Here is a 17139-nt window from a genome sequence, read left to right as displayed (position 1 = left end):
ATACTGGACTAGGTAGCTTATCCCTTCTCCAGGGGATTTTCCCAACCCAGGAATTGAACCAGGGTCTCCTGCATCACAGGCGGATTCTTCACAAGCTGAGCTCTCAGGGAAGCCCTAGTAAGTGATCCTCAAATATCAATTATTAGTGCTATTTTTTATTCTCATCTTCTCTCACTTGCATCACTATACAACCTGTATTCTGTGTTGTCTTGACTCAATGCATTTATCCATGCTGATCCCTAAATTAATCTATTTGTATGGAAATAAAACTCTTTCTCCCCTGCTCAAGTCAAAAACCATCTTCTCTATTTATTCTTTTTGGATTCCTCTAGCTAGAAGCCAATGCTCCCCATTCAGTGCTCACATAGTAACGTATTTATACTTCTTTCATTATAGCACTTATCGATTTCTACCTTTGACTAACTTGTATAATGCCCGTCTCCTCTGTGCCTCCTTATAATCAAGGATAGATACTTATTCCTTTATTTGTCATTCACAGAGTATAGTACAATACAGAACACAGGGGCTTCAAGTGTAGTATTGTTATATAGTGTAGCACTGAATTATATTCTTTTTTGTTGTTGTTTAATTTCATTGCCAGCTACAGCTTGAAACAAGGTTATGGAAGTTTCACTCTGAAGTTAAGTCAGTCATGGCTTTCATCTCCTTTTCACAGTCATTTTTATTTTCTGTTAATACTTTCCACGTGGACATCTCTCAACCAAAGTCCTGTAGGTGGGTGTGGTTAGAGGTAGGCCTGGCCCAGTCAAGCCACCTTATAGTTAGTATTTGTTATTAACTTCAGGTCTGCTTTCTTAGTGGATATGAGAGTAAGAGTGAAATTAGAAAGGCACCTCTAATTTTTTGACACTGATTCTGATGACATCAGACATTCCCAAGCATTTACATAGAGCTGAGACTCTCCAGATTTCTAGCATCCAGGGTGGCTTTCTAGTTGGTTCTTTTTGGTTTACTCCAGGCCCAGACTGCATATTCCTAAATGTAAGTATGAGAAATGTTCAGTTTCCTACTTTCTGTGAAGATGTAAACAGGAGTTTCCCAGAATGACCAATCCTCTGATATGTGTTGGGATGGGTATAGAGAGCCAGTAGGGAGTATGGATAGGGATGACTGGAGATGAAAGGAAACATGGACTGGCAAGAGATAATTTGTAGGGCTTTATCCCTAAAATATTGGAGATGAGCTCAGCAGGAAAGCTATTTTTTATTGAGCTAGTACATTCATTTCCCCCTTCCATCTCTATGGGAAATAAACTAAATAAAAACAAACAAAACAAAAACAAATCTTCTCAGCTTGAGATTCGTTTAATCTGAGTGTATTGACTTTTACCTCTTTTATTTGCTATCACTTCCTAACATTCTGATTAAGTTTCATTATTGTTTACACACATTGGCACCTGACTCCCTGTTTTCTTCCCTGACATTGCCCTGAATAACTTCAGGGTTCTGAGAGATCACCCAGCTAACATCTGGGATTTCAGGTCCTTTTATTTTCTCATATGCAGTATTTTTGTCCTCTATCTCCTCTCAGCCACCCTGCCTATTGCCATCACTCAGTATTGCTCCATTATTAAAATATTAAATTCAAACATCTTGTTATTGCACACATCTTCCAAGTTCTCTTTCAGTGACTACCAAACAACACTTCTACATGCTCCCTAGCTAAGCAATTCCCTACTATCACACAATCTGGTTTATGACATCCCCAAAAGGCAAGATTTAAGTCCTTAGTCTCTCCCATCTTCCCTTTCCACCCTCCAAATTTAGCTTATTCCAGTAGGGGTTCATAATACAGATGATTTTCTTCCTCAGCCTAGGAAAGTATGCCTAGACAAAACTACCAGGACTATGCTTTCACAGCTTTTGCTTTCTGTAGGGTGGCTCAGCTTAAAATTGGGTTAACTAGTATGTCAGTCCCTTAGCATTAGGGCTGGAATGTATGAGTACATGAGTGGTCTTGCTAGAGTATTGTGTGCTGCTGCTGCTGCTGCTAAGTCACTTCAGTCGTGTCCGACTCTGTGAGACCCCACAGACGGCAGCCCATTGGGCTCCGCCATCCCTGGGATTCTCCAGGCAAGAACACTGGAGTGGGTTGCCATTTCCTTCTCCGATGCATGAAGGTGAAAAGTGAAAGTGAAGTCGTGAAGTCATGTCTGACTCAGCGACCCCATGAACTGCAGCCTACCAGGCTCCTCCTTCCATGGGAGTTTCCAGGCAAGAGTACTGGAGTGGGATGTCATTGCCTTCTCCAGTATTGTGTGCAGTAAGGTGCTTACTTATGAGTTGTTGGGGAGTACTCTTTAGGGGCATTGGATCTCCAAGAAAATGCAATTTTTAAATGAAACTTCATCACTTTGGCCATTGGAATATACTTTTAATGATATAAAGCCTGCCGGCCTTACATGAAAAGCTGACGAGAACACCTTGGTTATAATGTGGCAGTTTGATTGGGCAACAAATAATACATTTCAAATGTAGTAGTAGCTTTTAACAATGTAATTGAAAAGTGCCAATAAATTAATAGTGCCTAAAAACAAAGATCATGGCATCCGGTCCCATCACTTTATGGGAAATAGATGGGGAAACAGTGGAAACAGTGTCAGACTTTATTCTTTCGGGCTCCAAAATCACTGCAGATGGTGACTGCAGCCATGAAATTAAAAGACGCTTACTCCTTGGAAGAAAAGTTGTGACCAACCTAGATAGCATATTCAAAAGCAGAGACATTACTTTGCCAACTAAGGTCCGTCTAGTCAAGGCTATGGTTTTTGCAGTAGTCATATATGGATGTGAGAGTTGGACTGTGAAGAAGGCTGAATGCCAAAGAATGGATGCTTTTGGACTGTGGTGTTGGAGAAGACTCTTGAGAGTCCCTTGGACTGCAAGGATATCCAACCAATCCATTCTGAAGGAGATCAACCCTGGGATTTCTTTGGAGGGAATGATGCTAAAGCTGAAACTGCAGTACTTTGGCCACCTCATGAGAAGAGTTGACTCATTGGAAAAGACTCTGATGCTGGGCGGGATTGGGGGCAGGAGGAGAAGGGGACTACAGAGGATGAGATGGCTGGATGGCATCACTGACTTTATGGACATGAATTTGAGTGAACTCCGGGAGTTGGTGATGGACAGGGAGGCCTGGCGTGCTGCGATTCATGGGGTCGCAAAGAGTCGGACATGGCTGAGCGACTGAACTGAACTCAACTGAAACAACCTAGCACCTAAATACCTGGCTGTTCTTGATAAAAGCTGTGACTATACCCAGGGCCTTCTATCAATGGCAGCCTAATATTACAGAACACATCCTTGATGTCAAATACTGTGTCCCTGCAAGAACCTCCTGTTGGAATTGTTTCCTATAATCAAAGAAGATGGACCTGCTTTCCATTTTTATGCTCTGCCCAAGTGAAAGAATCACTAATCTTTGTATTACTCCCTTGGTCTAGACAAAAGTGATGCTAAAACTCAATCACTTCTGTGAGCCTGTGCTTTTTGTGTAAAGTCTCACTAATTTAGAATGGGAAACTTGTAGTTACATCTTTGGAACTAAATAATTGGTCATAGTCATAAGGATGGATATGCGAGGCAAGGTTGGGAAGGTAAATAGAGCTGAGTCATACTAGCAGACACCTGCACCACCACTGCAGTACATGTGAGGGGTCTGGGGGCCCATTATACTGCCACAATCAGTATGTGCTGTGCTAAGTCACTTCAGTTGTGTCTAACTCTTTTGGCCCTATGGACTGTAGCCTGCCAGGTTCCTCTGTCCATGGGATTCTCTAGGCAAGAAGACTGGAGTGGGTTGTCATGCTCTCCTCCAGGGGATCTTCCCAACCCAGGGATTAATCCCTCATCTCTTACATCTCCTGCATTGCAGGTGGGTTCTTTACCATTAATGCTACCTGGGAAGCCCCCACAATCAGCATATCTCTCCAAAATACCATAATATAGTGAGAAAAATTACTCTAGCATCATAATACCTGGGTTTAAAATTCGAATCATTTTCTAGTTGTGTGAACTTCAGCAGGACACTTCATCTCTCTGAGCCTCAGGTTCTCTATCTATAAAACTGTGATCCTACTTTCTGCATAAGGTTACAGTGTGTCCTGAATAAAATGAGGGTATAGAAGCATTGGAGTTAATCCAACTATAGCATCTGTAGAAAACTGGATAGGATATTCTCCATGATTAACAAAGTATCCGGGGGCATGGGTATAACAAAAGCAACAGGTGGGATTGTTGAGACACATGTGGCATTCTTTCCTTTGTCCTAATCCCGTAGGCCCAGATGAGGTACTGTTTACATAAGAAGCCACATGTGAGCATCTGAATTTCCCAGGTGGACTAAATATCCTCTTTTCAGTAAACAGCATGGACTTGGGAGTAAGATTGACTGGTTTCAAATGTTGATCCATCATTTACTTGGCTATGTGACTTTGTGCAAATGATTTAATTCACAAATCTTAGTGTCTACAATTAGGATAACAGTAGAATAAATGTATTGCATTTAAAACACTTGGAACAATGCTTCACACAATATAAGTGCTACAAAATATTTTTATATTGGTACTTGTTTACATATGCTACCTTTATTACCACAATGGCAGTGTTAGTCACAATGTATTACCCCCATCTGTTAGTAGTTTGTGACACTTTTCCTGTTACTAGACTGGGAACATATCAAATGCAAATAATTCATACTCATTATAAAAATTTCAAATCATGGTACGTGAGTAAAATAAAAGATGACCTTTTTTCTTTGCACCAAAGGTAGCCTAAGTTTTCCTTGTGAGTTTATATCTTTGAAAATATGCATATGGGATCATAATATACATACTGTTTTATCACCTGTCCTTTCCACCTAAGAATGGTGTCAGTCTTCTCTTGCAAAAAGACATTTTTTCTCCTTTGTTAGTTTCAAAATTTCTGAGGTTACCCATACGATTGTTATTAATATTTTATCTGTAACTCTTTAAAAAAATGTAGCTACTTTGTATTTGAGACATTATTTATTTAGCCTAGAGATGTACCTATGAATTAAAAAGAGCCCTTGCCATAACTCCCCTGAAGAAGGGAAAGGTTACCCACTCAATTCAGACTTAAATTGAAGAAAGTAGGGAAAACCGCTAGACCATTCAGGTATGACCTAAATCAAATCCCTTATGATTATACAGTGGAAGTGAGAAATAGACTTAAGGGGCTAGATCTGATAGATAGAGTGCCTAATGAACTATGGAATGAGGTTTGTGACATTGTACAGGAGACAGGGATCAAGACCATCCCCATGGAAAAGAAATGCAAAAAGGCAAAATGACTGTCTGGGGAGGCATTCCAAATAGCTGTGAAAAAAAGAGAGGTGACAAACAAAAGATAAAAGGAAAGATATAAGCATCTGAATGCAGAGTTCCAAAGAAGAGCAAGAAGAGATAAGAAAGCCTTCCTCAGCGATCAGTGCAAAGAAATAGAGGAAAAGGACAGAATGGGAAAGACTAGAGAACTCTTCAAGAAAATTAGAGATACCAAGGGAATATTTCATGCAAAGATGGGCTCGATAAAGGACAGAAATGGTATGGACCTAACAGAAGCAGAAGATATTAAGAAGAGGTGGCAAGAATACACGGAAGAACTGTACAAAAAAGATCTTCACGACCCGGATAATCACGATGGTGTGATCACTCATCTAGAGCCAGACATCTTGGAAAGTGAAGTCAAGTGGGCCTTAGAAAGCATCACTATGAACAAAGCTAGTGGAAGTGATGGAATTCCAGTTGAGCTATTTCAAATCCTGAAAGATGATGCTGTGAAAGTGCTGCACTCAATATGCCAGCACATTTGGACAACTCAGCAGTGGCCACAGGACTGGAAAAGGTCAGTTTTCATTCCAATCCCAAAGAAAAGCAATCCCAAAGATGCTGAAACTACCGCACAGTTGCACTCATCTCACATGCTAGTAAAGTAATGCTCAAAATTCTCCAAGCCAGGCTTCAGGAATTCGTGAACCATGAACTTCCTGATGTTCAAGCTGGTTTTAGAAAAGGCAGAGGAACCAGAGATCAAATTGCCAACATCTGCTGGATCATGGAAAAAGCAAGAGAGTTCCAGAAAAACATCTATTTCTGCTTTATTGACTATGCCAAAGCCTTTGACTCTGTGGATCACAATAAACTGTGGAAAATTCTGAAAGAGATGGGAATACCAGAACATCTGACCTGCCTCTTGAGAAATCTGTATACAGGTCAGGAAGCAACAGTTAGAACTGGACATGGAACAACAGACTGGTTCCAAATAGGAAAAGGAGTACATCAAGGCTGAATATTGCCACCCTGCTTATTTAACTTCTATGCAGAGTACATCATGAGAAATGCTGGACTGGAAGAAACACAAGCTGGAACCAAGATTGCTGGGAGAAATATCAATAACCTCAGATATGCAGATGACACCACCTTTATAGCAGAAAGTGAAGAGGAACTAAAAAGCCTCTTGATGAAAGTTAAAAAGTTGGCTTAAAGCTCAACATTCAGAAAAAAAAGATCATGGCATCTGGACCCATCATTCCATGGGAAATAGATGGGGAAACAGTAGAAACAGTGTCAGACTTTATTTTGGGGGGCTCCAAAATCACTGCAGATGGTGATTGCAGCCATGAAATTAAAAGACGCTTACTCCTTGGAAGAAAAGTTGTGACCAACCTAGATAGCATATTCAAAAGCAGCGACATTACTTTGCCGACTAAGGTCCGTCTAGTCAAGGCTATGGTTTTTCCTGTGGTCATGTATGGATGTGAGAGTTGGACTATGAAGAAGGCTGAGTGCCAAAGAATGGATGCTGGAGAAGACTCTTGAGAGTCTCTTGGACTGCAAAGAGATCCAACCAGTCCATTCTGAAGGAGATCAGCCCTGGGGTTTCTTTGGAAGGAGATACTAAAGCTTAAACTCTGGTTGGCCACCTCATGCGAAGAGTTGACTCATTGGAAAAGACTCTGATGCTGGTAGGAATTGGAGGCAGGAGGAGAAGGGGACGACAGAGGATGAGATGGCTGGATGGCATCACTGACTCGATGGAGATGAGTCTGAGTGAACTCCGGGAGTTGGTGATGGACAGGGAGGCCTGGCGTGCTGTGATTCATGGGATCACAAAGAGTCAGACACGACTGAGCGACTAAACTGAACTGAACTGAGTGAAGTGAAATCACTCAGTCATGTCTGACTCTTTGTGACCCTGAGGACTGTAGCCCACCAGGCTCTTCCGTCCATGGGATTCTCCAGGCAAGAATATTGGAGTGGGTTGCCATTTCCTTCTCCAGGGGATCTTTCCAACCCAGGGATCGACCCCAGGTCTCCTGCATTACAGGCAGACGCTTTAACCTCTGAGCCACCAACCCACTCCGATATTCTGGCCTGGAAAATTCCATGGACTGTATAGTCCATGGGGTTGCAAAGAGTCAGACACGATTGAGCCACTTTCACTTTTGCTTTACCATAACTTAGCTTACCATGGAACCCATGACATTAGAAGCTTTTCCAGGATTCCTTCTAGATATTATAGTCAATGGTTTTATGTAAGATAATAGATACTGGTGGATGCTGGTGTTCCTCTTTTGCTAATCAATCTCTTGAACTGGCCTTGAATGCCAGGTAAAGTTGACCTGTTGTTTAGGAAGAAGCCATCTGTGTGAACAAGGTAGTTGGGAGGGAGAAAGGAAGTGAGAAAGGGAAGAATGAAACCACCTCAGAGTCCATCAGGAGGACCATGAAAGAAAAAGTAGTTTTTGAATAATTCGAGAAGGATAAATATCTCTAATTACTCAAAAACTACTCTTTCTTTATCTAAGAAATGAATCACTAGTCTAGGTTCGATACAGGATACAGGATGCTTGGGGCTGGTGCACTGGGATGACCCAGAAAGATGATATGGGGAGGGTGGTGGGAGGGGGGTTCAGGGTTGGGAACTCATGTACACCTGTGGTGGATTCATGTCAATATATGGCAAAACCAATACAGTATTTTAAAGTAAAAATAAAATAAAATGATTGATAGAATTCACCTTTGACACCATTTAACCTGATTTGTTGTTGTTGTTGTTGGGAGTACTCTGATTACTGGTTCAATTACATTTACTAGCAATTTGTCCATTCAGATATTCTATTTCTTCATGATTCAGCCTTGGAAGAGTGTATGTTACTAGGAATGGATCCATTACTTCTAATTCGCTGGCATATAAAGATTTCTAAAAGATGATACCGTTAAAGTGCTGCCCTCAATATGTCAACAAATTTAGAAAACTCGGCTGTGGCCACAGGACTGGAAAAATTCAGTTTTCATTCCGATCCCAAAGAAGGGCAATGCCAAAGAATGTTCAAACAACCACACTACTGCACTCATTTTACATGATAGCAAAGTAATGTTCAAAATTTTCCAAGCTAGGCTTCAAAAGTATGTGAACCGAGAACTCCTAGATGTTCAGGCTGGACTTAAAAAAGGCAGAGGAGCCAGAGATCAAATTGCCAACATCCGTTGGATCATAGAAAAGAAAGAGAATTTCAGACAAACACCTACTTCTGCTTCATTGACTACGCTAAAGCCTTTGACTGTGGGGATCACAATAAACTGTGGAAAATCCTTAAAGAGATGGGAATACCAGCCCACCTTACCTGCCTCCTGCAAAAACTCTATGCAGATCAAGAAGCAACAGTTAGAACTGGACATGTAAAAAGACTGATTCAAAATTGGGAAAGGAGTACTTTAAGGCTATATATTGTCACCCTGTTTATTTAACTTTTATACAGAGTACATCATGCGAAATGCCAAGCTGGATGAAGCACAAGCAGGAATCAAGATTTCTGGGAGAAATATCAATAACCTCAGATATGCAGATGACACCACCCTTATGGCAGAAAGCAAAGAGGCACTAAAGAGCCACTTGATGAAGGTGAAAGACAAAAGTGAAAAAGCTGTCTTAAAACTCAACATTCAAAAAATGAAGACCATGGCATCTGGTCCCATCACTTCATGGCAGATAGAAGGGGAAACAATGGAAACATTGACAGACTTTAATTTTTTTTGGCGGGGGGACTCCAAAATTACTGTAGATGATGATTACAGCCATGAAATTAAAAGACTCTTGCTCAATGGAAGAAAAGCTATGACAAACATGAGTGAGTGAGTGAGTGAAGTCGCTCAGTCGTGTCCAACTCTGTGCGACTCCATGGACTGTAGCCTACCAGGCTCCTCTGTCTATGGGATTCTCAAGGCAAGAATACTGGAGTGGGTTACCATTTCCTTCTCCAGGGGATCTTCCCAACCCAGGGATCCGACCCGGGTCTCCCGCATTGGAGGCAGACACTTTAACCTCTGAGCCACCAAAGAAGTCCCATGTCAGTGTATTAAAAAACAGAGGGATTGCTTTGCTGACAAATGTCTGTATACTCAAAGCTATGGATTTTATAATAGTCATATATGAATGTGAGAATTGGACCATAAAGAAAACTGAGTGCCAGAGAATTTATGTTTTTGAGCTGTGGTGTTGGAAAAGACTCTTGAGAGTCCCTTGGACTGCAAGGAGATCAAACCAGTCAACCCTGAAGAAATCAACCCTGAATATTCATTGGAAGGACTGATGCTGAAGCTGAAGCTACAATACTTTGACCACCTGATGCAAAGAGCTGACTCATTGGAAAAGACACTGATGCTGGGAAAGATTGAAGGCAGGAGGAGAAGAGGATGGCAGAGGATGAGATGGTTGGATGACATGACCTATAAATTGATGTAAGTGGTATTGCTGCTGTTTCTGGTGCTAAGTCACTTCAGTCATGTCTGACTCTGTGCAACCCCACACATGGCAGCCCATCAGGCTCCTCAGTCCATGGGATTCTCCAGGCAAGAGTGCTGTAGTGGGGTGCCATTGCCTTCTCCAAAGTGGTATTGCAGTCCCATAGTATTATGTCTTTTTCTTTATTTCTATCAAAATTTTCTTTACATATTTAGATGCTTCTATGTTGGGTGCAAAAATATTTATAACTTTCTCATTATTTTATGAGGTCAGTATTACACCAATATTAAACCAGAAAAAGACACTACAAAAAAAAAAAAAAAAGAAAGAAAGAAAGAAAGAAAATTATAGGACATTGTACCTGATGAAAGAAAATGCAAAAACCCTCAACAAAATAATATTGAACATTAAAAATCATTTGATAACCTCAATAGAAAAACTGAATTTGATGAAATTCAAAATTCATTCGTGATTAAAAAAAAAAAAATCTCAACAACCTGGATATAGAGGGAACACAACCTCAAAAAGTAAAAGACCTATAAAAATCAACAGCCACCATCATACTCAATTGTGAAAACTGAGTTTTCCCAGGAACAACATGAGGATGCCTACTCTAGCCATTCTTACTCTACATATATTATCAATACTAGAAAGAGCAATTATACAAAAAGAGGAAACAAATCACATCCAAAATGGAAAAAAGATAAACAAAACTGTCACTATTTGCAGATGTCATGATAATAGTATAGCATATGCTATTATAATATATAGAAAACATTAAAGGCCCCATCATAAATTATTAAAATTAGTAAATCAGTATCAGTTCAGTTGCTCAGTCATCTCCACCTCCTTGTGACCCCATGGACTACAGCACACTAGGATTCCCTGTCCATCACCAACACCAACTACCAGAGCTTGCTCAAACTCATGCCCATTGAGTTGGTAATGCCATCCAACCATCACATTTTCTGTTGTCCCCTTTTCTTTCTGCCTTCAATCTTTCTCAGTTATCAAAGTCTTATCCAGTGATTCAGTTCTTCACATCAGGTGGCCAAAGTATTGGAGTTTCAGCTTCAGGATCAGTCGTTCCAATGGATATTCAGGACTGATTTCCTTTAAGATTGATTGGTTTGATCTCCTTGCAGTCCAAGGGATTCTCAAGAGTGTACTAAAACACCACAGGTCAAAAGCATCAATTCTTTGACACTCACCTTTCTTTGTAGTCAAATTCTCACATCCACACACGACTACTGGAAAAACAATAGCTTTGACTCTACAGACTTTATCAGCAAAGCAGTGTCTCTTCTTTTTAATATGCTGTCTATGTTGGTCATAGCTTTTCTTCCAAGAAGCAAGGGTCTTTTAATTTCATGGCTGCAGTCACCATCTTCAGTGATTGTGGAGACCAAAAATAAAGTCTGTCACTGTTTCCATTGTTTCCCCCATCTATTTGCCATGAAGTGATGGGACAAGATGCCATGATCTTAATTTTTTGAATGTTAAGTTTTAAGTCAGCCTTTTCACTCTCCTCTTTTACTTATATCAGGAGGCTCTCAAGTTCTTTGGTTTCTGCCTTAAGGGTGGTGTTATCTGCATACCTGAGGTTATTGATAATTCTCCCAGAAATCTTGATTCCAGCTTGTGCTTCATTCAGCCCAACATTTCTCATGATGTACTCTGTATATAAGTTAAATAAGCAGAGTGACAATATACAAACTTGATGTACTCCTTTCCCAATTTGGAACCAATCTATCATTCTATGTCCAGTTCTAACTGCTGGTTCTTGACTTGCATACAGATTTCACAGAAGGCAGGTAAGGTGGTCTGCTATTCCCATCTCTTGAAGAATTTTCCACAATTTGTTGTGAGCCACACAGTCAAAGGTGGTAGTTTTAGAAGGTCTTGTAGGTCTTCATAGAACCGTTCAACTTCAGCTTTTTCAGCATTACTGGTTGGGGCAGACTTGGATTACTGTTATATTGAATGGTTTGTGTTGGAAATGAACAGAGATCATTCTGTCGTTTTTGAGATTGCAACCAAGTACTGCATTTTGGACTCATTTGTTGACTAGGAAGGCTACATCATTTCTTCTAAGGGATTCTTGCCCACAGTAGTAGATATAATTGTCATCTGAATTAAATCTACTCATTCCAGTCCATTTTAGTTCACTGATTCCTAAAATGTCAATGTTCACTCTTGCTATCTTCTGTTTGACCACTTCCAATTTACCTTGATTCATGGACCTAACATTCCCGGTTCCTATGCAATATTGTTCTTCACAGCATCAGCTTTACCTCCATCACCAGTCACGTCCATGGGCATTGTTTTTGCTTTTGCTCCATCTCTTCATTCTTTCTGTAGCTATTTCTCCACTCTTCTCCAGTAGCATTTTGCACACCAACCGACCTGGGGTGTTCATCTTTCAGTTTTATATCTTTTTTGCCATTTCATGCTGTTCATGGGATTCTCAAGTCAAGAATACTGAAGTGGTTTGCCATTCCCTTCTCCAGTGGGCCACGTTTTGTCAGAACTCTCCACCATGACCCATCCATCTTGGGTGGACCTGTATGACATAGCTCATAGTTTCATTGAGTTAGACATGGCTGTGGTCCATGTGATCAGTTTTATTAGCTTTATGTGATTGTGGTTTCATTCTGTCTGCCCTATGAAAGATAAGGATATGAGGCTTATGGAAGCTTCTTGATGGTAGAGACTGACTGTGGGGGAAATTGGGTCTTGTTCTGATGGGCGGGGCCATGCTCAGTAAATTTTTAATCCAATTTTCTGTTTAAGGATGTGGCTCTGTTCCCTCCTTACTGTTTGACCTGAGACCAAACTATGCTGGAGGTAGTGAAGATAATGATGACCTCCTTCAAAAGGTCCTGTGCATGCACTGCTGCATTCAGCGCCCCTGACCCTCCTGCAGGACACCATTGACCCACGCCTCTGCCAGAGACTCCAGGACTCTCAAAGGCAAGTCCAGATCAGTCTCTTGTGGGGTCACTGCTCCTTTCTCCTGGGTCCTTGTGCACACAAAATTTTGTTTGTGCCCTCAAAGAGTCTGTTTCCTCAATCCTGTGTAAGTTCCCTAATCAAATTCCACTGGCCTCTAAAGTCAAATTCCCTGGGTGTTCTCAGTCCCTTTGCTGAATCCCTAGGTTGGGAAATCTGTTGTGGATCCTAGAACTTTCTTAACAGTGTGAGAATTTATTAGGTATAATTGTTCTTCACTTTGTGGGTAGTCTACTTGGTGGCTCTATGGTGGGGTTAATGGTGACCTCCTCCAAAAGGCCTTATGCCACATGCTGTGTGACCCAGATTTGCTGCACCCAGAGCCTCTGCCCCTGTGACCGGCCATTGTTGACCCATACCTCCACAGGAGACACTCACTCAAAGGCAAATCTGGCCCAGCCTCTGTGGGTTCTCTGAGTCCTTGTGTATACAAGGTTTTGTTTGAGCCCTCTGAGCATCTCTGGCGGGTATAGGATTTGATTCTTAACACAATTTCACCCCTCCCACAGTCTTTCTGGGGCTTCTCCTTTGCCCTTGGACGTGGGGTAACTTTTTTTTTTTTGGTGGGATCCAACATTCTCCTGTTGATGGTTGCTCAGCAGTGAGTTGTAATTTTGGAGTTTTCACAGGAGAAGATGAGCACTCATCCTTCTACTCTGCCATCTTGGGCTTCCCCAAGAACTAGTGAATAAGTTTAGCAAAATTTCCAAATACAAATTTAATTTCAGAAATGTGTTGCACTTCTATGCACTAAAAACAAACTACAGAATGAGAAATGAAAAGAAATCATTTAAAATTTCATTAAAATAAATTACATAGTAATAATTTTAACCAAGGAGATAAAAGCCGTGTAATATGAAAGCTATGAAATATTGATAAAAGAAATTAAGCAAGATACAAATAAGTGGACAGATATGCCATGTGCATGGATTAGAAGAATTAATGTATTTTAAAAAATGTCCATACTACTTAAGGAAACCTACAGATTTAATGCAACCTTAACAAAACCAGTGGCTTTTTCACAGAACTAGGACAAATTAAAAAAAAAAAAATCTGTTGATAACACAAATACTCTAAATAGTAAAAAAAAAAATCTTGAAAGGAAACAAAACTGAAAGTATCACACCCCTTTGTTTCAAACTATACCACAAAGCTATGGTAGTCACAACAGTGTTGTATTTATACAAAAACAGACTCATAGATTAATGAAACAAAATAAAGAGATCAAAAATAAACTGACATTCATATACTCAATTAATGTATGAAAAAGAAGCAAGAACATACAATGGAAAAGGGAAGTCTCTTCAATAAATGGCAATGGGAAAACTGATCAGATACATGTGAAAAATTGTAACTGTACCATTTTCTGAAAACATATACAAAAACTTGTAAAAAAAATCATTGAGTGGCCAAGTTGATGTAACGAGAAGAGCCTGATTTCAGCTTTTCCCACAAACAAAACTAAATGCAACTTTTTACAGTATGACTATTCATAGGAGCAACCAGAAGACTAACATAAAAGATATATGGTTAAAGATATAAAGACAGAACCACAACTAGATGTGTAAGAGTGGCAGAGATGCATAATAGTCAAGACCCATACTCCCAGCTAGGTTATTCACAAAATAAAGGACAATTATAATTGCAGATGTTTTCTGCAAGGAACAAGGGGTCTGAGTCCCACTTTGTGTTCTATAACCCAGGGTTTCTAAATCAGGAAAATGAACACCCAAAAAGTTTGGTTTTGAAGGCCAGTGAGACATTTTCAAGAGAGCTAGAGGGCTGTGGGAAATAGAGACTCTACTCTTAAATAGTGGGAAATAGAGGACTCTACTCTTAAATAATGCACACAAAATCTCACACATGCTGAGAATCAAGGCAGAAGTAGTATTTTAAAAGTCTGGAAGTCTGGGTCAGACCCACTTGCTGACCTTGGAGAGCCTCCTAGAGAGGCAGAAGGCAACTGAAACTCACCCTGGGGATACAGATGCTGGTAGCAGCCATGTCCCACCATACCTGGTGCTGGTAAGTATAATTTTAGAATCCTCTTTCTAGCTTATTAATACCAGAACCCAGTCTCCCTCATCATTGAATTAGCACCAGTCTTGAAAAGACTTAGGCAGGGTGCTAGCCAGGTGGAGATACAGCCTCAAACACCATCATGGTTACCATGAGACATCCTGAGTCCCCAGCTACTACCAGGACATGGCCCTGTACACCAGAGGTCCAAATTCTAGACCCGACCACCAGCGGGTTGGAACTAGGTTCAGCATCTCTGTGGCCTTCCACAGATAGCTGTTGAATTTGACTGCACTGACCAGAATTCTGGCACTATCCCCAGAATCCAGTTTTGTACACTAGGGGAAGGGCAAAAGCCCTGGAATTATCTGGCGTCTGGCCCCACCCACCATCATGACAATGCCAGGATCAGAACTTCCCTGGACAGGCATCCAGCATCAGAAGAACTTTGTCCCAATCATCTAGCAGCCAGCAGCCTCCACACAAAGTGGGACCTGGTAACCAACTGGTCTAGGGTTCAGCCATGCCTACCATTGTGCCCACAATAGTCATACCACCATGGGAAAAGGGCTCACACAGAGGACATCCCTAGAGAATATAGCTCTGATGACTAGCGATAAGTGGGCTGCTGAGGTCCATAGGACCTTTCCTCCAAAAGGCCACTTCTCCATGATCAAGAAATGTAAACAATATACCAAATACATACCAATAAAAATAATGAAACAAGCAAAACGAAATGACAGAGAAATGTATTCTAAAAAAGGAACAAGATAAAACCCCAAAGAAAGAAATAAATGAAGTAAAAATAAGCAATTTACAAGACAAATTGTTTAAGTTAATGATCATAAAGGTGCTCAAAGAACTTTGGAGAGGAATGGATAAACAGTGAGAAGTTAGAAATTTTAACAAATTGTTAGAAACATAAAGAAACAAAGATAATGAATACAATAATTAAAATAAAAAGTACACTAGAAAAAATCAACAGTAGATTAGATGATACAAAGGAACAGATCAGCAAGCTAGAAGACAGAGTACTGGAAATCACTCAAGATGAACAGAAAATACATTAATTTGAAAAGTGAGAACAGTTCAAGAGACTTCTGGGATATCAAACAAACAAACATTTGTATTATAGTGTTCCCAGAAAAGAGAGAGAAAGGGAGCAGAGAACATATTTGATCATATAATAGACAAAAATATTTCTAATCTGGGAAAGGAAGCAGAAATCCTGGCTCAATAAGCACAAAGTCTCAAACAGCATCAACTCAAAGAAGAACATTGCAGTTAAAATGGCAAAAATTATAGAGTGACTACTATATGCAAGGCAGGAAGAACAGCGTTACATACAAGTGAACTCCCATAAGGAAATCAACTCCATTTTAGCATAAACTCTGCAGGCCAGAAAAGGGTGGCATGGTATATTTAAAGTGATGCAATAAAAAATTCGCAAGCAAGAGTATTCTTTCATGTAAGGCTTCCACTGAGATTTGAAGGAAAAATCAGAAGTTTTAGATAAACAAAATCTAAAAGAGTTCAGAACCATAAAACCAACTATGGAAGAAATGTTAAAAGAAGCACTCATAGTAGAAAAGGCCACATGTAGAAACAGAAAAATTATGAAAGAAAAAGCTTCATTGGTAAAGGCAGATATGCCATAAAGGTAGTAGATAAATCAGTTATAAAGCTAGTAGGAAAGATAAAAGACAAAAGCTGTGCAATTCTCTATATCCACAAATGGATGTAAATAATGTTGCAAATAGTAAATATAGAGGAGGCTAAAAAGCAGGGCTGTTGACATTAATTTAAATGTAAGAGATTAGCAACTTAAATAGTATGTATAGTACATAAACATATGTGTGTGTTTATGTACATGTATGGGCTTCCCTGGTGATTCAGATTGTAAAGAATCTGCCTGCAGTCCAGGAGATCTGGGTTCAATCCCTGGGTTGCGAAGATCCCTGGAGAAGGGACTGGCTAACCACTCCAATATTCTTGCCTAGAGAATTCCCTGGACAGAGGAGCCTGGAAGGCTATAGTCCATGAATTCACAAAGAGTCAGACACAACTGAGCAGTTAACAATAAAGGGATAAATTGGAATTAACACAGAGGACGAGATGGTTGGATGGAATCACTGACTCAATACACATGAATCTGATTAAGTTCTGGAAGATGGTGAATAACAGGGAAGCCTGGAATGTGCAGTCCATGGGGACACAAAGAATTGAACATGACTGAGTGACTGAACAACAACAACACAATATTACTAGCTCTCCACTTGTATCAATGGAAAGATCATCCAGGTGGAAAATCAATAAGGAA

This window comes from Capricornis sumatraensis, chromosome X, assembly GCF_032405125.1.
Source record: "Capricornis sumatraensis isolate serow.1 chromosome X, serow.2, whole genome shotgun sequence".
NCBI classification, from domain to species: domain Eukaryota; kingdom Metazoa; phylum Chordata; class Mammalia; order Artiodactyla; family Bovidae; genus Capricornis; species Capricornis sumatraensis.
This window is presented reverse-complemented; position numbering follows the sequence as displayed.